The sequence below is a fragment of the Sciurus carolinensis genome, chromosome X, assembly GCF_902686445.1.
Source record: "Sciurus carolinensis chromosome X, mSciCar1.2, whole genome shotgun sequence".
NCBI classification, from domain to species: domain Eukaryota; kingdom Metazoa; phylum Chordata; class Mammalia; order Rodentia; family Sciuridae; genus Sciurus; species Sciurus carolinensis.
The window spans coordinates 78,608,978-78,635,060 of NC_062232.1; positions in this window are offsets into that span (position 1 = coordinate 78,608,978).

Genomic DNA, 26,083 nt, shown 5'->3' on the forward strand with positions numbered 1-26,083 from the left:
CCAGCACTGAGGATTGAACCAGAAGTATTTTACGCTTGGGCTATATCCCATCCCCACCCTCTCTCCTTTTTAAATTTGTTCTTGCTAAGTAGCTGAAGCTGGTCTCAAACTTGGGATCCTCCTTCTTCAGTCTCCAGAGTCACTGGGATTACAGGTACACACCACCACACTCAGCTGTTCATATTACTTTTTACATCTTATTGTTGGATAAATCTGGACTACTAACTAAATAATTATGTTGAGTAATAATCTTAATAGGGTGGTGATCATATGGTAACAGTAGGATATTTAGCAAAAAAAAATCAGAACAAGTCAAAAATCTTTGTTATATTTCTATTGTCTGTTTTTAGAGAACCTTTCTTAGACATGTTAATTCCTTATCCATATTCCTATTTTCTTAACATTAGGTCCCCCACATTCCAACTTCCTCCATAGGCAGGTCAACCTATTACCATCACTTAAACTTCTCATTATCATTTTTATCTCTGTACCTTCCTACTAGAGTTTACCCCATTCTTAGCTACTTTCATAGTGCCTCCACAAATGATTCCCAAATTCTCCAATTCTTTTATAATTCAGCTCAATTTTCATGTATTTTATCAAGACTTCTGACTAATCTCAGCCCATACTTAACTTCCCACAACTTTGAATTCCTCTAGCACTTATCAGTTGTTTATATAATAAGATCACAATCTTACTTGGATAGAAATTATTCTCTTGGAGTAGCAAAATATAAGGCTTGTTCTTACAGATAGATTTCAAATTCTTTGAGGAAAGATCTCAAATAATGCATTGGCTCTCCCATAATATCTGCCACAGCAGTACTACCACGTAGCCCAAGGGACTTACTGGGCATCTCTTTGTGCTCTTAGCGCTATATAATGCATTATGGGTGTAGAAGTAGTGAGTAAAGATATTGTCTGTGCATAGAGTAGATTGTAAATAATGTTTCATATACAAATGAGTAAATGAATTAATGGATTGTTTTTAGCCACATTGTGTATCCTTCTTGAATTTGGATATCTTTCTCCTGGTCTCTAGAATTTCCATGGAAGGACCTCCTTTCCAACCATTCTCTTTTCAATTCATCTTCTAATGCAAACAGAAATTTGTAACTCTTATCATTAAATTAGCAGCATTAAGTCCAACGATTATCAGAACTTCAAATGTGCACCTAAGGCAAATAATAAACTCTTCAGAGCAGTATGAGTACAAGGAGGCATTGAGCTAAAATTCAATAGGTAATCTAGGCTTTATCATAAGACATTGGACAGGTTACTTGGCCATATTACACTTGTTTCCTCACATGTTCACTCTCTCAATGCTTGTTTCTCAAAGTGTTGCACATGGAACAACAACATGGGTAAAACCTAGGCGCATATTAGAAATGCAGAAACTCAGGTCCCATCCTAGACCTATTGTATTAGAGTCTTCTTTTTAACAGGATCACCCACTGGATCTATATCACATTAAGGTTTGAGAAGCACCACCCTAGACTATGAGATTATTGAAGATGGAGACTGTATCTTTTTACCATTGTATCCCCTAACATCTATTACTAAGCCTGACACATAGCAGACATTCACTAATTTGTCAAAAGAATGAATGAAGATGTAAACAGAGAAGGCTAAGATTGTTTGTTTCTCTGGTCCTTCCCAAGTTCAGTACTATACAATTTAGGTCAAGTCTGACTGATTTCAACATACTTAAAATTGAACTTACAACTAAATCTTGTTTGGCTAACATCTTTGGCTTATTTTTTCATTTCCTCAGTGATAACATATATGCCAATTCAAAGAACAGTATTTAAAATTAAATTAATTGAAAAACACAGGAGACTAAAGGGTGTGTGTGTGTGTTCCTTCTATAATCAATATTTGAATGTACTCACTAAGATGCAGTATCTTGGCATTAAAAATGTTCAGTAAGTTTTTAGAAGTGAAAAAAAGTTATCCTGGCCAGCTGTTTTTATAGCTCCTGTCTACTACCTGGCTTTAAATAATAACAAGAGAAAGAGAATGTATACCATTATTTACAGATACTGTCAAACCTTGTGCACTGAATTTCTTACCCCACTTCCACTACTTGTCTCTGGCTTTCAGAGAGTTTAAATAATCTCACACCCACTCCTGGGCTTCTGATTGTCCCAACTCACTTGGCTTTCAATATTCTCTAAATATAAATTGCATGAGCTCATATCTTCTCTAATAAGACTCAGTTATTTTAGTAACATTCTAAGAACAAAAAAATGCCAAAATATTCATATTGTAATAACATCTGCTAATATGATTCTGCCACTGCAATTTGAAAATATAGGGTTTGTTATCCAATTATCAATAACGCTGAACAGGAAATATCTATATCTAGGATCACTGGGTGTCAGATCTGTAGGCATCCAAAATACATAAAAGCTTTCACTTATTTCTGGAAGATCTGGATAAATGAGCTAGTTTAATTCCTAGTTTTATTTATTGGATAAATTGATTCCCTACACAAATGAATGTAAATGTGCTACTTGCATAATTTCTATGACCAATAATGGTGCCTTTCTGAAAATCTCCAGGAAATTCTCAGTATTTGACTTTCCCAAGTTCTGACCCCTTATCATTTCTAGGTGAGTGAACTGCCTACTTGTGTGTGGATCTGTGGGAACACCTGGTATGGTAAGTAGTGACAGCTGCAGAAACAGAGCAATGGAAATGGGCAGGGAGGTGGGAGTACAACTTTGTAAATATTCTACACCGAAACACCCTTGCTATTTCAGAGCAGATAGGCTAAAAGTCAGGATATAGCAAGAAGGTAATATTTTTCTCTCTCTTTTTTTTTTTTTTTGGTGGTGCTGGGGGTTGAACCCAGGGAACTTTTCATGCTAGGCAAGCACTAGAAGGTAATATTTCTATAGGATGAAGCTTTATGTTTCTGTCTCTTTGTTGCCCCCCCCCAAAAAAAAAAAAAAAACAAATGGAATTACAAGGTTAACTACATACCTTGCTCCCTTCTACTATCCTAAGTGATCTTAACATTTATAATACAAACTCGTCAACTATTTAATGGTATTATAAATATGCCCATAACTGACCTTGCTAAAAGAATGGTGAGGAATTGATCATAGATATCTAATCAATCATGGATACTAATCAATCATGGATAAAAATGATGTTTGTCTATTACTACTAAGATTTAAGCAGAATCTCTGCTAGAATGTATAATAACTTATAGTTGAAAACCTTTCAAGGGAAAAGACATGACCCAGATCGCCACAAGTGAATTTGCAAGCTGACTAAAAAAGCAAACCATGTAATTCCACACATAGAATTTTTTATACATTTTGAATCTGTTAATGTCTTAGTTTAGTTTCTTTAATGGAATACCATAGACTGAGTCATTTAAGCGACACGCATTTTTTTTCATGGTTCTGGAGGCTGACAAGTCCAAGAACAGGGTGACAGCATGGTCAGTTCTGGTGAGGGCCCACATTCTGATTTGCAATCAGCCATTTTCTGGCTGCCTCCTCACATGGCAGAAAGGGGACTAGGAGAAAGAGAGATCCCATGTGTCATCTCCTCATTTTATAAGGGTACTAATACTACTCATGAGGGTTCTACCCTCATGACCTAATTACTTTCCAAAGACCCTGCCTTCAAATACCATCACACTGGGATTAGGGATTATGAATTTAGGGTGAGGAGACACAAACACTCAGTCCATTGCAGTTGATAATGAATATAAACAGAATGATTTAAGAATCCAACTTCCCTCTTCTATTCTTATAATATTTTTGAGACACACACATGCACACACACAAATTCAGCAGCTCAAAAAGTCCAGTCACTCACCAAGGAGACATTATTAGCTGCTCTGAGTTATTTGAGTACATTTTCCTGGAAAGTGATTAATTTTATGTGGTAGCTTAGGTCTCTTTGGCTTCCTTTCTCCCAGAAATCAAACTCCAGAACTGACCAGTTGCTAATGATCTTTAAAATTGCCTGGCAGGCTCTAAAATCTAATTGACCCTGTTTAAGTACAATCCTGACAAGAGATACAAAACTGGGCATATTAGATTCCTAGGACTGCTGTAAAAATGGACCAAACACTGGGTGGCTTAAAACCATAAAATCTAGATATTCTCTCATAGTTCTAGAGGATAAAAGTCTGAAATCAAGGTGTTGACAGGGCTGTGCTTCCTCCAAAGCCTCTAGGGGTGGATCCTTCCTTCCTTCTTACAACTTCAGGTAGCCTCTAGCTTTCCTTGACTTGTGACAGCATTATTCCAGTCTGTGCCTACATCTTCCCATGGTCATATTCTCTCTATTTCATCCTCTTCTTGTAAGGACAACAGTCACATTGGATTAGGGTCCACCCTATCCCATATGACCTCATCTGAATCTAGTTATACCTGCAAATACCCTATTTCCAAAAAAGGTCACACTCACAGGGAGTAGGACTTTGACATATCTTTTACAAGGGGATAATTCAACACACCATACTTGGCAAAATGATGTCTGGATCCCCTTTTGGTTTCTTTTTTCTTAACTCTTCTATTCGAATGTTGAACAAGAAACCCCATTACATTCTATACCATTAATTTTGCTATGTTATTTGTAAAACACTGACTAAATGTGAAACACAATAAATGCAAGCACAGAGATTCAATTTACTTGACTAATTTTTTATATCACTTTTTAAGTATCCTCCAGATCCTGCACTGGATAAATACATATCTCAGAAGTAGAATCAAGTACACATTCATTAAAGACCAAAACCACAGATGTCACAGGTTCCATGTGGTCAATGCCTTTAAGTAGACAGTCTGCTACAATCTGTACCAACTGACACTTCCAGGTGGTATACAAGAGAAGCCCCAGGGAGGCTGCATTGCCTCAGTGTAGCCTCAAGGCAACATATATCACAGAAATCAACTTTAAAATTTTTTTTCCTCTCTTCGTTAATCCAGGTGCTTCTTAATTGCCTTCCTTTTACCCCTTAAATTTGTCCTGGGAAGAAGTGAGTACATAACTTCTATTATTTGATGAAACTTGAATATTTACATGGATGCTAATGTTGGATGAAATCACTACCCCTACTGTGAACTGACAACCAGTCACACTGTCAGGATTGTGTAGGGGTGTCTTAAGAATAGTACAGTGTAAGACAAGCTCTATTATAAGCCAGTGTAAAAGAAAACGATGAGTCAATTCAGCACTGCCAAGAAGAATGCTTTTCTAGAAGCATTTTTGGAATATTTTGCTGCTGGATCTGATTAACCTAAATGCAAAATGAAATGAACAGATGGCTATGACATTTGTTATCCCATAGGGACGAGTGGTGTACTGAGTCCCTTGCAACTAAGTCCTTCTGGGCCTTTTAACTCTCAAAATTCAGTTTATGGCTTACCCCAGATGCTGAGATCAGTTATGCTCCTAGGCAAGAGGAAGTTAGGAAGCCCTAGGCCAGCCAGAAGCTGACCTGTTAAAAAATCAAGCTGCCTTGCTGGTATCCCTATGCTGTGCTATATACTACTTTTTGTGTATCAAATTCTAGTATGTGGCCTAATACCTATAATTAGACTTTGGTTTTCTGCCTTGGTTTCTACAACATGTCTGTAAGTCTAGGATTATGACTGATCACTGAGTCCTGACAGAACTTCAGGTCCATTGGAAATCTCAGTTCCTATTGTTGGCCTCCAGATGGCCACAGGATTACCCAATGCCAGTAGCTTCTACTGATGTCTGCACTTTCTGTCAAGACTCAATAGCAGATCTCCTCAGGACTGGGGTTGTGGCTCAGTGGTAGCGTGCTTGCCTAGAACATGTGAAGCACTGGGTTCAATCCTCAGCACCACATAAAAATAAATACAATAAAGTTATTGTGTTCATCCATGACTAAAAGTATTAAAAATAAAATAAAGGTATTGTGTCCATTTTCAACAACAACAAAAAAATCTAAAGTAGCAGACCTCCTTTGATCCCATCTTAGACTCTCCTATCCCATATTCTTGTCTTGCTCTTCTAGTAATCATATAGAGGGTCTGACCAGCCTTGGAGTGACCCTTTCTAAACTCCAATTTTGATTTGGGATAATAATTTTTAAAGTCATAACTCTAAATAAGCAGTTGGCCAAAATATAAGCACCTCACATAAATATTAAGGGTAGTCATATATTAATTTTTTTCAGGGATCAATTGGGATACTTGTGACATTTCTTGTTTTGTATATTTGAAGGTCTGGAAATTCTATTTTCTCCCAGATTATCTAGATGCTTTTTAATTCCCTTCTTACTTCTTCTTTCTAGCAATGGGTAGGTTCAAGTTTTTGTTTATCTGTTTATTATGATTCTTTATTTCAAAAAACTGTTTCAAGCTTAAATCTTGATGATGGTTCTGATTTTATACAGGGTATCATAATGATGTTGGAAACTTATTTGATTATAGCTCTCAAATCTATCAGATAAAGGAGTATTTACTTAATAAATGCTCCTTGTTGTAAACTAAATTATGTTTCCCAAATTTTATATGTTGAAGTCCTAACCTACAGTATCTCAGAATGTATATTTTGAAATAGGGCCTTTAAAAAGGTAATTAAGGTTAAATGAAGTCATATGGACAGACCATAATGCTATCTGTCCTTATAAGAAGAGGAAGAAACACTAGGAAGCACACACATAGATAAAAAGTCACGGGAGCTGGGCATGGTGGGACATGCCTGCAATCCCAGCAACTTGGGAGGCTGAGCAGGGTGGCTCACAAGTTTGAAGTCAGCCTCAGAAATTTAGCAAGGCCCAGTCTCAAAATAAAAAATAAAACAGGCTTGGGATGGAACTCAGTGGTAAAGTGCACCCTGGTTCAATCCTAGTACCAAAAAAAAAAAAAAAAAAAAAAAAAAGTTACATGAATACAACAAAAAGGCAACTTATCTGCAAGCCAAGACAGGAAGCTACCTACCAATACCTTGATATTAGACTTCTAACCTCCAGGTTATGAAAGAATAAGATTCTGTGATTTTAAGTCACACCATTTAAGCCACCAATACTTTTTTATACAGCCCTAGCAAAATGAATATACCTCCTTTAACATCACAAACCCTCATGTCAAAAACAAAGAGAGAGAAAAGGACTTTCTTTTAGTAAAGGGCAGGGATTGCTAAATATTTACAAAGGAGTCTTTTTGTCCCCCCATATTCATCAAATGTTGAAGAATAACTATGAGGTAATGATGAGGTAATGAATTACACACAAAAAAAAAAAAAACACAAAAGAATAGGCCTAAGAAGTCTTGTGGTATACTTGGGAATGGGAAAAACAGTAGAATGAATCAGATATAACTTTCCTATGTTCACATATGAATACACGAACAGTATAACTCCACATCATGTACAATCATAAGAATGGGAAATTACATTTCATGTCTGTATGATATATCAAAATACATTTTACTGTTGTGTATAACTAAAAAGAATAACAACAACAAAAAGTACTAGCCTTGATCCAGAAAACCTAAGCCCTGGTGAGGGTCCATCTTGGTTGTATCACATCACAGTGGGAACACATGTGCATCTCTATGTCTGTATGGTTTCTTCTTCCTCTCCTTATAAAGCTTCCAGGATTCAATCATGGTAGTTCTACTCTAATATCCTAATCACTTTCCAAGGCATCACCTCTGAATGTCATAGTCTATTGCATTTTTCACTTTCTTAACACTATTAGGATAGATGACTTTGGGTATTAAACTTCTGAACAAGTTTAAGGACAAATCATACTCAAACCATATTATTTCCTCAAATATAAAATGAAGAAAATAATAAAATTTCCTTATAGGCTATTTACTATATTAATAGATAATAATGAATATAAAGGAGTTAACAGCACCAAATCAATATATGCACTCAATAAATACAAATTATTATCATTGACAATATTCTTAGTAAGTTACTAAGAACCTAGACATTATTCGGGATACCATGAGTACTCTCACTGTTTCCCAAACCACATTTGCACTATATCTTAACACCCTTAACCCTCACATGTAAGCTTGCAGAATAAAGAAATGCCAAAACTAGAAAGTGATCATGGCTAGGAAGTTAGTTCAAACATTTGAAAAAGCATGTGTTTTTCCTGAAAGAGAAGTCAAAGTATGAGTTTATGGTGTCAGGTCACATATAATGATACAACCCAACTTTGGATTCTACATTAGTGGAGCCAGGTGGTCAGGCATGAACCACAGCAAATCTGATCAGACAGTCATAGGTTAGCATTTGACCTTTGAGGTTCAGTCTGGGTTTAAAGAAACAGCAGAATTTAGGCCTAGAGATGAAGAAAATGAGAACAGATGGGATGGTTCACGTTAGAAGCACAGCCGAAGTAGGACACAAAAGGTGTCTGGCAAGCTGCTCTCTGTTCTGACCCACGGGTGCTTAGGGACAAGTAGAAGTATAGCGAATGAGGCAGTGTTCTCTACATACTAGTGACAACAGAAGAGCTTCATGATCCCCAGGAAGTCCTGAGAGTTCTAAAAGCTCCCTTATCTACTTTTACAAGTGTATATGAGTCTGAAAAATTAATGTATACAGATCTAGTCAGTGTGTGGATCAGGCATAACAGTAGAAACTAGTCTGAGCTTCTAGATTATCTGCACTTTGACTTTGGCTTTGATCTTGTTCACTGTACCCACCATACATTTTGTTTTATTTTATTTCAATTGTATCTACTTGAGGTACTCATCATGATTTTTTTTTGGTATCAGGGATTGAACCAGGGGTGGTTAACCACTGAGCCACATCCCCAACCCTTTTTATATTTTATTTAGAGACAGGGTCCCACTGAGTTGCTTAGGATCTCGCTAAGTTATTGAGGCTGGCTTTGAACTCACAATCCTCCTGCTTCAGCCTCTTGAGTTACTGGAATTACAGGTGTGTGCCACCACATCTAGCCAGAATGAAGTTTTGATATACTAACTTGATATGCATATACACAGTGAAGTGATTACTATAGTCAAGCAAATGAACATGCCAATTGTCTCATGCACATATCTTTCTTTTTACAGATATTCTTTTCTGTTTATACTAGGGTTGGCTAGGGGAGAGAATATACTGAAAAGAAAAATAGAGGCTTTGATGAGAATAATGAGTGAGATATAGTGTTAAATCTTGTGCTATCATAAATGCTTTGCACATAATTATCTCACTTAATCCTCCCAGCATCCCTCTGAGGTAGGTATTATTATTATCCTTATTTTCTAGATGCTACTCTGAGGCACAGTGAGACTATCCAAGTAGTAAGTGGTTGAATCCAGGATTCAAAACTAAGCAGTCAATCTCCAGTTTCCCTGGTACCAATACTGAGCATCTACTAGTGCCTTAATAAATATTTGCCCAGAGTGAATAAATAAATATCAAATATTAGAGAAGGTTGCAATCGTATGTGTATGCCTTGATTCTCTGAGACTACAAGTATATTGGCTATAAAGAAGTCTTTTCTATAGTTCCTCACTATTTTTCCCCATAGTTAGTGCTAAAAAGTAACTGGTGCTAATGATTGAAATAAGAATTAGATTCAATTCTTAATAGACAGTTCACACTTCCCATATTTACAACAACACTATTTTATTCCTTAAACTTGCCCCACCTTTAGGCTTCCTGATCTCAATCATGTTGACTTTTTCTTCCAAATATTTGCAGAAACTGACCACATCTCACTATCGCCATTGCTACCACCTTGGTCTAATCACTGCCAATGACTTTTTGGATTATAAGAACTGTCTTCTTCTGTTTTGGCCTTTTCTTTAGCAGCAAGAGATATCCCATTAATAATCTAAGACATATATCATTCCCCTGCTCCTCTTCAATGGCTCCCAAAGACCTTACCTACAATGGCCCACAAAGCTCTACAGGATCTTTCCCCCCAACCCCATCTTATCTCCCTGACCACATTCTCTGAGTTTCTGTTCCTCCCATGCTTATTGCACCCCAGCCACACTGGTCTCTGTGCTGTTCCTCTAACTCATGAGGAATGTTCCCCAGCAGGAGACTATTCCTCTATCTGCTATATTTCCCCCGTACCTATATGGTTTATTCCTCACCTCCTTCAAGTCTTTGCTTGTTATGTCACTGCAGTGAGATACATCCTGACCACCTGTTTAAAGTTACTTCCTCTCCCCACACTTCAAATCTCTTTACCCTGCTTAATTTTTCTGACATCCTTAACTTTAGAGCATACAATTTCCTCATGTGCTTTGTTAACTGTATCCCTCTGCTTTAAGTAGTTTTTTCGTTGATGTGACTGAAGGACCTGACAAGAACAATGTAAGAGAGGAAAAGTTTATTTGGGTTCATGGTTTCAGAGGTTCAGTCCATGGTGGAGCAACTCCATAGATCTGGAGTCCAAGGGGAGGCGGAACATCATGGTGGAAGGATGTGGCAAAGGAAAGTAGCTCAGGATCATGGCAAGAGGAAACGGAGAGAGCTCCAATCACCAAGGACAAAATATAAACCCCAAAGGCACACTCCCAGTGACCTACCTCCTCCAGTCACACCCTACCTGCCTACAGTTTACTGTAGTAAATCTGTATCAGTGGATTAATCTACTGATTAGGTTACAGCTCTCATAACCTAGTCATTTCTCCTCTGAACATTCTTATATTTCTCACATATGAACTTTTGCAGAACACCTCATATCTAAACCATAACACCCTCTCTCCACTCTACCAAGGCAATTATTTTTGTTTTTCTTACACTGATATATCCCCAGAACCTAAAAGAGTATTTGGTGCAGAGTTAGCACTCAATTAATATATGCTTGTTAATTAGATGGGAGATTCTCATGTGGGCTATTGATAAACAGGTCTCAGGTTAAAGACAAGTTTTATGGTTGTACTTAGAGCAATATTTCAAGCTAATTCAGGATGATGATAAGCTTTTCAGGTAGGTAAATACCACCATGATTCCCTCATTACCACTCCTGGAATTTGTTTAAAACTAGTATAGGTATATTTGAAGTGTACTCGTATGTTCTATTTACATCCAAAAAACCTTGTGGTATGCACAAAGCAAATCCATCATCAGAATAAAATATAAACCAACAAACAAAAATGTCAAAATAAAATGGCATTTTGAAAAGCCTGACCTACATATGGGCACATGAAAATGGACTGTTCCAAATGTTAACAGTAAAACTGATAAACTTATGGATGAAAATACATTTATATATATTTATGCTAAACTCATAAAAATAGTTTTGAACTTGAAATTTTTGCATTTTTTCTTTGTTGGTAAAAAAAAAAAAAACTAATTCACAGGGCTGGGGCTGTGTCTTAGTGGTAGAGTGCGTGCCTAGCATGTGTGAGGCACTGGGTTCAGTTCCCAGCACCACATATAAATAAATGAATAAAATAAATGTCAATCAACAACTTAAAATTTAAAAAAAATTAAAAAAACTAATTCACAAACAAGTAGCATGATATGGTCTATAAAACACCTCCATTTGCAGAAAATTAAAAATGCCATTTATTGTTGCAAAAATAGTATGTGTACATTGTAAAATATTAGAAAATAAAAGTAAACAAAAACTTAAAAACTAAGCCTTCACATTGCTACCACCAAAGATTCCCTGTCAATTCTGTAATGAATATATATGCTTCTTAACTTTCTTTGAAATGTATATATACTATAGGTAAGTTTATATCATTTTGTTCCAAATAAGATTATAGGGTTTAACACCTACTGTTTTTCTTTCTTTCTTTCTTTCTTTCTTTCTTTCTTTCTTTCTTTCTTTCTTTCCTTTTATTTATGTATTTATTTTTTGGTACTGGGGATTGAACCCAGGTATGTTTTACCACTGAGTTACATCCCCAGTCCTTTTTATTTTTTATTTTGAAACAGGGTCTTACTAAGTTGCCCAGGCTGGCCTCAAACCTGTGATCCTCCTGCCTCAGCCTTCCAAGTTAACACCTGCTTTTCTTAAGTCAACGATCTGCACTTTTCAATATTTCATTTCATGCAACACTCAAACCACATTGAAATTTCTCCCCAATTGAACAAAAAAAAAAGTCATTTACAACTGGTTTGTCAAAAATGGCACCTAATTCAGGACAATACATTGAAAAATTATTTTTAAAGTAATAACAAACTGAACATTTTTTTTATTGTAAACAAATGGGATACATGTTGTTTCTCTGCCTGTACATGGCGTAAAGGCATACCATTTGTGTAATCATAAATTTACATAGGGTAATGTTGTTTGATTCATTCTGCCATTTTTTTCCCTTCTCCCCCACCCCTCCCACCCCTCCCCTCCCTCTATACAGTCCTTCCTTCCTCCATTCCTGCCCCCCTCCCTAAACCCAACTCCAACCCCAACACTAACCCCTCCCACCCCCCATTATATGTCATCATCCACTTATTAGTGATATCATTCTTCCTTTGGTTTTTTGAGATTGGCTTATCTCACTTAGCATGATATTCTCCAGTTTCATCCATTTGCCTGCAAATGCCATAATTTTATCATTCTTTATGGCTGAGTAATATTCCATTGTATATATATACCACAGTTTCTTTATCCATTCATCAATTGAAGGACATCTAGGTGTTCCACAATCTGGCTCTTGTGAACTGAGCAGCTATGAACATTGATGTGGCTGTATCTCTGTAATATGCTGATTTTAAGTCCTTTGGGTATAGGCCAAGGAGTGGGATAGCTGGGTCAAATGGTGGTTCCATTCCAAGTTTTATAAGGAGTCTCCACACTGCTTTCCAGAGTGGCTGCACTAATTTGCAGCCCCACCAACAATGTATGAGTGTACCTTTCTCCCCACATCCTTGCCAACACCTGTTGTTGCTTGTATTCTTGATAATCGCCCTTCTAATTGGGGTGAGATGGAATCTTAGGGTGGTTTTGATTTGCATTTCTCTTATTACTAGAGATGTTGAACATTTTTCCATATGTTTGTTGATTGCTTGTAGATCTTCTTCTGTGAAGTGTCTATTCATTTCCTTAGCCCATTTGTCGACTGGATTATTTGCATTCTTGGTGTAGAGTTTTTTGAGCAAACTGAACATTTTTAATTGCATTATTTTATTTATATTTTTGGTGCTGGGGATCAAACCCAGAATCTTATGCATGCTAGGCAGGAATTTTACTACTGAGCTATATCCCCAACCTCTGCATTATTTTATCTTTTAAAAAATTCCAAAACACTCATCTGAAAGTATTTTCATTGCTGCATTTTTATGAATGTAATTTAAACTCCTTTCAAAATAAATTAATCAGTGACTAGGTGAATAAAATTATAGAAGTTATTAAAAAGTAATAGAACTCAACTATAAAAATAAGAGAAAACTTATTCAATTACAAGAAAAAGCTTTAGATCATTGTAATTATTCAAAAAATACATAGTACTGTAGAACAATTCACTTTCCCTAAGTTTTGATCAGCATGGTTATTATTCATCTGAAACTGATTTTTTAAATTATTTTTGTCACTTTATCATATGATAAACTGCTAATATTCTGTGGCATTTTATTAAACATTTTCAGTCAAAAAATAAAGGAACATAATTCTGTAAATCTTAGTGATAATCAAGGGTCCTGTGATAATATAACCAACACCCTAGAATTAATAGAAAACATAAATTGCTTATATTCAACAACTGTTTTTCTTAAGTAAACTTTGAATTTAAATTTATGTTGTTTTTAAGAACAAAGGGAGACTTACCATGATGATTTTCTGAACAAATTTTCTTTCTAAATATAAAATGCAAGCATTTATAAAATTAATGAATTCATTCATCTGTGAAGAATCTACTCCATCTTTGTGTGTTTGAGATTTGGCTATTATGTGCAGAAAACCCATGACTCTCAGGTTTTACTCTTCATGTTTTTTTAAATTCTGGAAATATGGTATTGACATCTTTGTTAACACTAGAGAGTTATCCCCAAAGATAAAACTAGCAAGTGATCAGTTTAAAGTGTTATATATTGGGAAAGAGTATGGCAGTTTCTTATAAAAAAAAATGGAACCATCATACAACCCAGAAATTGCACTCCTGGGCATTTATACTATAGAATTGAAAAACTTACATTCATACAACAAACCTATACCTGAATGCTCACAGATCTATAGTAGCCAAAAAGTGGGAACAATCTAAATGTTCTCCAGTAGGTGATTGGATAAACAGACTTTGGTATATCAATATCATGGAAAACTACTCAGCAATAAAAAGGAAGGATCTATTGATACACAAAATGATCTAAATGAATCGCCAAAGATTTGTGCTGAGTGAAAAAAAAAAGTCCTAAAAGGTTCTGTGCTATATGATTTCTTTTATGTGATATTCTTGAAATGAAAAATTGTAGTAATGGAAAACAGATTAGTAGTTAACAGTTTAGGGACAGGGTGGATGTTGTAGGAGTTAGGAATAGTGATCAACACAAGGGATCCACATGAATCTGATTTGTATCTTGCCCATGCTAATGGATGCAGGAATCTACTGTTGGGATACAATTTTGTAGAAATAAATATACACTTAAATGAGTACAAGTGAGATTGGGGAAATTTGAATGAGATCAGTAGATTGTAGTAGGTCAACTGTGATTATGATACTGTATTATAGTTTTGAAAGTGGTTATCATCGGGGGAAACTGAGTAAAGGATACATGAACTCTCTGTATTACTTCTTACGATTGCATGTAAATCTACAATTATTTTAAAATATTTACAACAAAATATTCACAGCAAAAATTTTCACTACTGAAAAATATCAGCATTACATTCTGCTTCATGTATATACTTTGAACAAGTATTTTGGAGAGAACCTAGAAGGTACAGTCGCATTCTATATAAACAATTATTTCATTGCAAGTTCAAAAGATAGATGAAAAGAGGAAGAATTTTTGTTAAGATGATAATAATAGGGTAGTCTTTCTTTTACTTTTAAAAAAACCTTCTTTAGGGATATTGGGGAAAATTAAGTTATAGAGCTATATGTTTTATGAAATATGATTATTAAACTTACTCTTTTTATGTGATTATTGCTTGGACAGTCAGAGCTGGACCCACTTAAGGCCTATGGACCAAGAAGGAACGAGGGTAGAGGTCATTGGTCCCAATTAATGTTGAATGAGGGAGAAATAAAATTGGACCCTTTCTTAGATGCCTCTTCAAGGATGAGCGAATGAGAAAAGAACATTCTGAGAAAAGTAAAGTTCAAGTACAGATATCAGAAGGCTATTGAGCAAAGCCCTCATCCTCTGGGTGCTTTTGTGAGAAAAGGAGAATGAGAAAATGAATTCTGAAAGAAGAAAAAAAATCAGGGAAAGTTGTGATAAGATGATTGGTTGAAGAACTTACCTAATATATCCCCGTGTATTTCTGCAAGGATGGAGGAATGAACATAGAACTTTCTAGAAGTATGGATCAGGAAAATTGCCAGAATGGGATTGGTTGAAAAACCAAAATGAAGTCCCCTTTTTCTGGCAAGACTGCCTTGGAGGATCCTACTTTCACCAATGGGATAAATAAGGGGTGAGCAGAACTTGTGAGGATGTCCGTGAGGGTGGGGTGATGAAATCAGAACTTTCCATGAAAGGTACATATTCGGGAACCAGTCCTAACTTGATTTATTGGGACTGTCTAGTCCAAGGGTGTCAGCTAGAGTGAGAGCATAAGGACATAACTTTCTGGAAGATGTAAAGGCTAGGAAGTAGGTGTCAAAGGTTGACTGATTGAATTACAGTGACCTAAGTTCCCTCTCCCAAGAGTTTCTTTGAGGGTCTGTTATGGTTTGGATATGAGGTGTCCGCCCCACAAACTCCTGTATTAATGCAGGAATGTGAAATGATTGAATTGTAAGAGCTGTAACCTAAAGCAGTCTATCCTAGTTTGAATGACTAGGTGGTAACTGTAGGCAGGTGGGGCAGGGCTGGAGGAGGTGCATCACTGGGGGCATGCCCTGAAAGGGTGCTTTATCCCTGTGGCCCCTTCCCCCTCCCTCTCTCTCTGCTTCCTCACCCCACCATGCACTGAGAAGCTTTCTTCCACTGGGTCCTTCCCCCATCATGTGCTGCCTCACTTTGTTCACAGAGCAATGGAGTCATCTGTCTATAGACTGAAACCTCTGATACCACCAGCCAAAATAAACTTATTCTCCTCTAAGTTGTTCCTGTTGAGTATTTTGGTCACAGTGATGAAAAAGTTAAGTAAAACAGGGTTCATATTGGTGGAAAAAGACATAAGGACAAACAGTCTGGAAAAAATAAAGATCAGTGGTTGGACTCAGAACATGATTGGACAAGGAAGAATGGAATAAGCTTCCTACTCTCAGTATATTACAAACACTAAGGGAAGGGAAACTCATTCAGTATTACTTCAACCAATCATGTTCCAAATATCTCCCATTTACTTTTATCAGAATGATCTACTCTTATCCTCTAACCTCACAGACAACTGTTGGGACAGGCCTAAAGTGGCTATAGTTAGGCTCCCTTGCTGAGACTTCCCAAGGACTATGTTATGTTTTTAGTGTGTCTTCAGGGCTGGGAACTAGCTATATTATGGTTAGTCAAGGCCACAAACACTGTGATTCAGCATATACACTCAAGGTCATAAACATTAACTTGTGAGCATGCACCCCACCCACTTATGTAACATATTGGCATTGTGCCTTCCTTGTTTGGCCTACATATAAAAAGAGACGATGGAAATGGGCAAGAAGGGGCTACAATGGAACTGCCTAGGGGCTGAAGCTGAGCTGGGGGCTGGCTAATGACTGTGGCTACCACTGAATAAAGCATGTCTTCTAACTGCATCTTGCATCTTCTCTCACCTGCCAAACCCTGAATCTGTTTCCTGGGTCAGAGCCCCAGCACAACATCTTTAAAGAAAAGGGGGCTTTTTATGTTTGGCCTCATCTAGTAATACTGTGAGCCTAATCCCTGACCTTTCCTTCTTCCTTCCCCAAAATTCTGGCTATACTGAAAGGAGCAGACATGGATGTCTAACGAATAAATGATAAGCCCCAAGTGGAAGGCAAGTCAAAAAGACATAAGTGTCAGGAGAGCGCTGCACCAAGGAGATAAGACACCATCTGGACCAGAACTGGAAACAAGCCAAGAAAAAGGGTATATAAACTCCCCTCTCAGACAGCTCCTCGGCTCAGCCCAGATCTCCTAACGAATCCACGTCAGCCATGTTCGCGAGCCCCATGGACCATCCATCCGCCGAGACTACCGAGACTCCGCTACTCTGACGGCTTCACGATGCGCGGAGACCTGCCCGTCCTCGATTCCCAGACCATCGGCCGGAGAGAGTTCCGAGACCAGCCGTCATCTGCTCTCCGACTAGGATAACGTCGCATTCGGGGTCCTTGGAACCGACAAGGCAGAGAGGACTTTGGACTATTTGATTGAGGTCTGTTTATTTGCCATTCGATTTGATTGATGTGTGATATTAGAAAGATTAAGGTTTGTGTTATCCCGAGTGTATCAAATAAAGCCAATTTGCTTGGAACCAAATTCTAGTCACTCGCCTCTCTGCCGCTCACGACATATACCTCACTCCAGCCCCACATATACCTCACAACCCTAGTGGAGGAACATAGTTCAATTTACCTTTAATGAATTACATTCTGACTCGATCTCCTAGTCTTTATTTCTTCCACAGAGTTTTTTCTCCTAATCTCATTATGTCAAACAAACTTAACCTAGTGTTGTGCTTCTTCACCCAATTGTAGTTGGATCTGCTCCAGGGTCCTTACTTTGTCCAGAGGATCTGCCCTCATTTTCCTTGCCCCCACCCTCAGAGACCCCTAGTGAAGGCAGGTTATTTCTTCTAGAAGGTTCTGTACTCATATGCCCACTTTATCAGAAATACCCAAAGAAGCAAGCTTAGCTCAGATTCCTTTCAACTGACCAAGTTACAAACTGCTCGCAGACATTTACTTTTCCCAGCAATTTCTGTGTGTTTCCTAGCACCCATACAGAAACCTGTGAAGTGGAATATTTACTTCTTTAGCCAATCATACTTTGAGTCGACCCAATAACTTGTACTTCTTCCAGAAAATTTTGTCTTTATCCCTGTACATGCTTTCACAGAGACCACAGAGAAGGGAACTTAGTTGATGTTTCCTTCAAATCTTCACATTCCTGACCTTTATATTTTCAGGAAAGTTCTGTCCTAATACCCTTACTCTATTACAAACATCCAGGGTAGAGAAGTTAGTATAGGTCTCCTTCAACTAATCTTGTTTGGGTATGCTCCCAGACTTTTATTTTTTTCTGGAAAGATCTACCTCCCTTCCACAAACTCACCCTTTCAGAAACCACCAGGGAAAGGATTCTCATTTCTATTTAAACCAGTTGATTATCTTCTACCCTCTGACCTCTGAATTATTCTATTCATATCTCATACCTCCTTCCCTCTTCCCTCTGAATTCTTCCAGAAAGTTCTGTCCTCCTGGCATTGCTGCATCAGCAATTCTCAGAGGAAAGATCAATCATGTTCTGATCTCCTCTCATTTTTAAAACGTCTCAGATGTCCTTTCCTTATTCTTCCCACCCTTCAAGTTTCTTTGAGTATGGATAGATGAGGAGCCAAGAAATTTGTGCTGGTGTCTGAACATGATTGATTGAAGGAGATATGAACTAAGCTTCCTCCTTTGGATGTATCTTCCAGAGTGAGCATATGTGGACAGTTCTTTAAGGTATTAGTAAAGGTCAGGCAGCAGGGTCAGAATGTGATTGGTTGAAGTGTTACTGAACTAGGTTATTTCCCCTGATATTGCTCAGAGAGTAAGTATGGGGTAGGGGTAAGAACAGAACTTTGTTGAAGAAATAAAGATCAGAGGGTGGGGTTCAGAACATGATTAGATCAGGAGGAACTGAATAAAACCACTCCAACATGGGTATGGGTAAAAGTGCAGAGATGAGGACAGAACATTTTTGGAAAAGTAAAGGTCTGAGAGCCCATCCAAATATCATTGCTAGAATGGTCTGAATCAATGCTTCTCAAAAGAAGAAATTCAAGTGACTAAGAAACATATTTAAACAAGTCAGTGAACTGGTCTAGAATGTGGTTTGATGAAGAACTGAATAAGCCCACATTCCTGGGTGTTTCTGTGAGGGTATGTTCAAGGACAGAATATTCTGGGGGAAAGTAAAGGCCTTGAAGTGGATCTCAACATGTTGGGTTGAAGGAAAACTAAAAGGCTCCCTTTCTCGAATGTTTATGATATAGTGCCAGTATGAGCAAAAAACTGCCTAGAAGGAAATTCCCAACAAAATTGATTGAAGGGGAACTGAGCTAAGTTCTTTCTTCTGGAGGTTTCTGTTAGGGTTTTTGTGTGTCTGTAGAGTGGGGGTGTAGTGACAGAAATGTCCTGAAGAAGTCAAGTCATGGGTAGGCTCAGTACACGACTTGGATAGGGAAGAATGTATTCAATGTGAGAATTGAAGGAAAACAAATCTTTCTGGAAAAGAGCTATGTAATGGAAGACAAAACAAATCAGAGGCTATTATTTCATAAGGACAGAAGTATTATCATATGTGCTAAGAAGCTTATAAATAATAGTAAATAGTAAGTTACTGATAGATCAGAGGACCAATTCCTTTTATCATGTAGATTTTTTGTCTATTATTTCAAAGTTGGCATTCACTGTCTACTTCTGATTTTAAGTCATGTTGTGGTACCAGTTTCAATGTATTTTCCTTGCTCTCCTTCTACTTCTCTTTTCTGCCTTTACAGTTTCAAAGCATGAATTATGTGTATCGAAACTCCAGGATAAGGTATGCAGGATTTAGACACTTTTTTTTTTTTTTTTTTTTTTTGGCAGTGCTGGGGATTGAATCCAGGATTTTGTGCTTGCGAGGCAAGTACTTTACCAACTGAGCTATCTCCCCAGCCCATGGATTTAGACACTTTTTAGACAAGACATTAAAGGGACTTATAAAATTCATGTCCAAAGAAGGTATTCTTGCAGGGATGGAAATGGGGAAAAGGGTGATGCAGGGTAAAATGGGATGGTACTAGAAACAGGGAAAGGCTCACATTTGGGCTTAGACCAAGAAATGGTCAAAAAACAAAGCTTAGTGGAAAGTGCAGGCTCTAGATGAATACCAAAATTAATTCCACCAGTTTTTGACCCAGAGCTAGATAGTCAATGGGTCTGATTCATACAGTAAATATATATCTGAAGGATGACAAGGAAAAGTGTCACCATTAAACTAATTCCTGTAATATTGGATCCTGGAAGAATTAGACAGTGGCCTGAACCATATAGAGACAAGCTTAATTAAAGGAAGAGAGGGAAATTTAAAACCATCAAAATGAATTCTAATGATACTGGATTTTGGATGAGTTAGTCTTGGGGTGTAACCCAAATAATTGCACACCTCTCTGAATGAAGAGAGAAAATAAATAATTCACCTCCCAAAATAACATCCAACATCATTTGTTTCACTAGTTATTTTTGTTGTCTAACCTAAATAAATAAAGGCTTACCTGAATCAGGATGAGGGCAAATGCCACGATCAAAATTAATTCCAGTGATATTGGATTCTGAACAAGTCAAAGTTCTGATCAACATGAGTAAATGCTTATTGGAGGGAGGGGGAGAAAACAGCTATTACCAAATTAATTACAGAGATATTAGATTCCAGATGAATTTAGTCATGTGATCTGATCCATATATGTACAGGCATCTCTAAAGGAGAAGGGGGGAATTCATCCCCAACATTAAATCCAAAGATATTTTTTTGTAGACCAGGTATTCGTGTTGTCTGACTCATATAAGTAAATGTTAACTTTGAAGTACAGGAAACAAAACCCCATGTTTTTTGAAAAAACTATATGAACTTGATTGGCACTGGTTTTTGTTCCAAAGTGTAATTTTGGTGAAGAAAAATGTGTAGGAGTGTGAGAGAGTTTCCCAGTGTGAGGAAAATACCAGGGTGGGATAGAAGCAAGCTATCATAGTCACAAGTGGTACAAGTCTTATTTCAGAGTGGGCAGGAAACTCCAGACAAACCAGTTATTCTGGGTTATAATGGAAAAAAAAGTGGGAAATTAAAGTGGGCAGGAAACTCCACATATGGTGATTAGCAGAAAAGAAATCTGTCAGTAGATAGGAATGTTCAACTACACTAGAAAGTGAATCCACTGTCTTAGTGGAAAGTAAAGTCAATCTAGGCAGCTAGAGAATCCAAATCATGGACAAGCAACTAGAAAATTTCATTGTACAAAATGAATGAGAGCGGCTAGGAGAAGACAAGAAATTCCCTGTAGTTAGAAATCATTGAACAGGCCTTGAATTGGATACAAATGCATGCAGAACCAGGCACAGGGATGCACTCCTGTAATCCCAGTGGCTAGAGAGGCTGAGGCAGGAGGATTGTGAGTTCAAAGCCAGCCTCAGCAATTTAGCAAGGTCCTAAGTATCTTAGCAAGAACCTGTCTCAAAATAAAAAATAAAAAAAGGGTTGGGGATGTAGTTCGGTGGCTAAGTGCCCTTGGGTTACATTCCTGGTACAAAAAGAAAAAAAAGAAAAGAAAAAGGAATGCATGCAGAAAGTGGCCAGCTAACCATGATCTATAAGATCAGCAAGACAGAGAGAGAGGTCTTAAAGATGACCCTGAACTCTTGACTTTTGATAAAAGTGTTAGTGAGTTCCAGAGTCTCCAAACCCCAGGTGAAAGAAGCAACATAAGAATCAGAAGCTTAATTGGAAATGAAGATCATGCAGTTGGACAAGATGTCAAAATACATGTCAAAGTTGTTCCCATGATTTTAGGGAATAGTTGGAGGGAAATAGGAATTGTGTTTCATCTTTCTGAGCAACATGTTCCCAGGAGAAGACAGTTGCAATGCACTAAAGGAGAGAAATCAGAGTGGGCACAGTCATATCATTTGCTTGATTTTCTCACGGTGGTAGGAAGTTGGGAGTTGGAACATTATTAGTGCAAACTAACAGTAAGCACTTTTGATCTGGATAATTTTTTTTCTACTCTGATGCATTTTTGCATTCCAATTATTTTCTATAAATGTCATTGCTAAGCATATTTTGAAGGTAAACATTATTATTTTCTAAGGTGCCTTGCTAAGATCAGGGTGACAATCTGGCCCTGAAATTTATCTGAATGTGAATTCTGGTTTAATGCATTTCTTAGATGAGCTTTTCATTATATAGTAAGTTAATGCTTTTCCAGCTCTTTAGAGAGCAATTTCTGCTTGTGTCTATATACCTATGCCAGAAAACACCTCATGAGCCGCAGATTCTTGGAACAGCAATGATCCTGTTTAGCTAAAATTTGTATTTTCAAATATTTCCTAAAGTGCTACTTTATTTTAACCTCATTCTTAGAGAATTTTTCAACTACAGTTAACTTTTTCTGAAGAACATTAAAGCTTTATCTTCTAACTCCAAAAGAGATAGTGCTACTAAAAGTCAATTTAGAGATACAGAGCTTGAAGAAAATTGAGATATAACTCCCATCTTCTGAAGGAATTGGCCCCCAATTTTAAGTGGTTTGCTTAAGGAAGAAGCGAAATAAATTAGCAGAGCTGGGACTAATCCAAATCTTGATTTCAAGTCAATTCTTTCCATTATCCATGTGGATTGGACTTTATAACTAAAATGTTGCAAATTCAAACCTTAGTAAGATATGGGGAATTTTCTGGATAGTCTTGTTACTTCTGTTGGCTTTGGTGTCCTACAGGCACGAGTGATAACTGGTAGTTTAAGTACAACCACAAAGTTGAAAACTTCGGCAAGATAGTAGAAGTTTTCTGGGTAGAGTTACAGGGTTTTGTTGTATTTGGTCTCTTGTAGGCACTGGTCTTAACTGACAGTATTTGGCCAAATCTTTGGGCATGCTGTTTTCTTAAAGAATTCTCTGTTGCTTCCTTTTTGGAAAGCATGCTTTGGGATGAAAATAATGGCTGAGATTTGATTCAAAATAATCCAGTGACAAGAGGCATTGGATATATGTACAGAAAAAACAAGATTGGTCATGTGTTGATAATCACCGAGGCTATATCTTGAGTACACCGATGTTTGTTATAATACCATAACTACTTCTATATATAACTACAATTTTCCATTATCAAAAGCTTAAAGGTATGATTATTACTTATAAGAGACTAACTTAATGGATAATAGGAGCTAACTAGTAATAAAGTAACAAAGATAAGAGCAAGTAACACAGCTGGTAGATTTTACTTTCTTCTATTTTAGTATTTATGAACATAATTGAATTTATTTTGGTGACCTAATTTTATATGAGATTGAACAGATAAAGTGATAAATATAAAGGTACCTGTCTGATCTGAGTTAAAGAGGAAATAGTAAAATTTATGTGAAAAAGCCAATTTTTACCAGGTGCTACTCAATCTACGAGTTTAAAATTTACTGTAATTTTTATTCACAATGTTGATTACTAGGGAGGAAACCACATTTATAAAATAAATAATGGAAGTGATGAGACTTGTAGTAGACAAAAGCAAAGGAATATGGTTGATTTATTTTTTCCCTCTAGAACGCTGAACAATCCTGAAGTTGTCGGTGATTTCCTAAGCAATTAGGCAATTCTGACCCTGCCCTCTCTGGCCCTGCTCTAAAATTATTTGCCTCACTGCTGTAAAACAAAAAGCTTACCAACATGAAACAACTGTGCAGTGTTTCTCTTTTTAAACAATTTTATTGTAAAATATAATAGATACAGGACATGTAATAAAATGAGCATATAGCCTAAGCAATTATTATGAGGCAAACACCCTTGCAAACAACCACCAAGGTTAAAAAATTAGAACTTTGCCAGCCACCCTAGAGACCCATCTTCATCACAACGCTATCCTCAAAAGTAATCTCAGTCCTGACCTTTATGTAATCAACTCCTTATTTTCTTTATAAGTTTATTACCCAAACGTTTGTTTGTAAATTCTTTAGTTAGGTCTCACTTTGATAATTCTTAAATCTCTTTTAATCAAAGTTATGCCTCCATCATTTTTTCTTGCAATTTATTTATTGAAGAAACTGTGTCTTTTATCCTTTAGATTTTTCCAGGGTCTCAGATTTTGCCCTGTCTGTCCTGTGTTTCCTGTAAATCCATAGTTGTTTCCATAGGCCTGATCAGATTTTAATTAATTGATTTTTTTTCCTTTGACTTCCTAGGTGGTGGTGATATTCCTGTATTGGAGGTATAAAATGTTTGGTCATCTCTCTTTTCCATGATAACTTCTTTTAACCATCAGTGCCACTAGGCACGAGTTTGAGGCTGTCTCCAGATGTTTTTGCTGTCAGAAGCATGTTCTCTAAATGGGAAAGCCTCGTGAGAATATTTCCTGAGTTTTTACATGTTGATAAATTGTTCTGTGGCCTTTTTATTTGAAATTCAGGCTGGATGTAATATCTTTAGCTCACATTTCCTTTCCTTGACTGTATTAAATATGCTACTTTTCTGCTTACATAAAGTTTTGCTATCAAAGTCTAATTATAATCTGACTTTCTCTTATTTATGAGTGACTGATCCTTTTAACAGAAAGTCCCCACTCCCCTTAAAGTCCAGTAATTTTACTAGAATATATTTCTGTGTTGATTGATCTGGGTCAATTTCCTCAGGCACATGGTTGTGCTCTTTTAATATGCAGTTTTAAATCCTATTTCAGGGAAGTTATCTTGCATCATACTTTGTAGAAATGGTTTTGTTTTCTTCCCATGATTTTCTTCTTTGGGGATTGAGTGCTTGTAGAAAGTAAAAAAGATTTTGAACAGCTGCTGGGGGCATCATCACAGGGATGAATGAAGAATTGCCAAGCAGCATTGAAGGCCCAATTGAGATTAAATGGCATAAATTTGTAGTGGAGCCAATTGGCACTATTCTCCAACTTTCTGTAGCAGAACTTAGCACAAGCAAACAAAACAGATGTTTGGGTTTATCCAATGCTGTATATTGGCAGGGTAGATAGAGAATAAGGTCAAGGGGATGACAGATTCTAGGTGTTAGTTGAAATGTAGTTGAAATAGTTATCAAAATGTTAATTGTACAAATATGACAAAAATGCATTCTTGAATTTCTGGAACATCTCCAATTATATACTATTTATTTTCTATAAGAGGAATTGAAATGTATGACTAAAGATGATCTAATTCTTGGTCTTTTGTGAGAACACTAGTAATACATTTTTAAAAATCAGAAAAGAATGGTTGATAGAATATTTTTCCCAACATTTGAGTTGGACAGAAATGGCTGTCTTTGGCCAGAGCATAAAATGCACATGGGAGGGGACGTTGTCCTTTCAAACAGGCCATCTAAGGCAGCTAATTATGCATTGCATCAGGTTCTCTACTGAGAAAAATTCTGTGACTTGAACTAAATATTTTTAAATGTGGACTTTTTTTTGAAAACTAATATTTAATATTGCTTCTCCTGCATGGCAAAACTGCCTACTCTGCTATTTAAAAACCTTCAATGACTTTATTTTCTACTGCCACTTTTTTCATGTGCAGCCAAAATGAAAATGTTTAAATTAACTGTGTTGTACAAATGGTACCCAACACAAAACTTTTTTTTAAATTAGTTAAGACTTTTGTTTGAAGTTTTAAGTTTGCATTTTGACTTTTTTTAAAGGATGTATGTTGTGTGTTTAACCTTTATTAACTAACATTAAAAACTGTGATGTGTGCGTAGAATATTACATATGCATGTTCATGTTTAAAGAATGGCTGTTGATGATAAAATAAAAATCAGCTTTCATTTTTCTAAAAAAAATGCACATGGATTTTTTTGTGCAGTTATAATGTCAATGAAAACAGTGCTGAGGAAAAACACCCTTTAATTTGAGTCTTTTTTGTATCAGCCATGAATAGTGATATTGGTAGGTTTATGATTCATGCTAATATTATTTCTGCTAAATTTTAGGATTGTGGAGCAGAAAGTACCACAAATCTGGAAAATAGAGACAGTTGTTATTTATCTATGGACTTCTTTTCTGAAGTGGGAATTGATCAATATTTCCAAATATTTTCTACATTTACATCCAGCTTAAGGTGATACTAGACAACATTGTAATAACAAAAAGCATATTGTTTTCTTTTTCTTTCCTCAT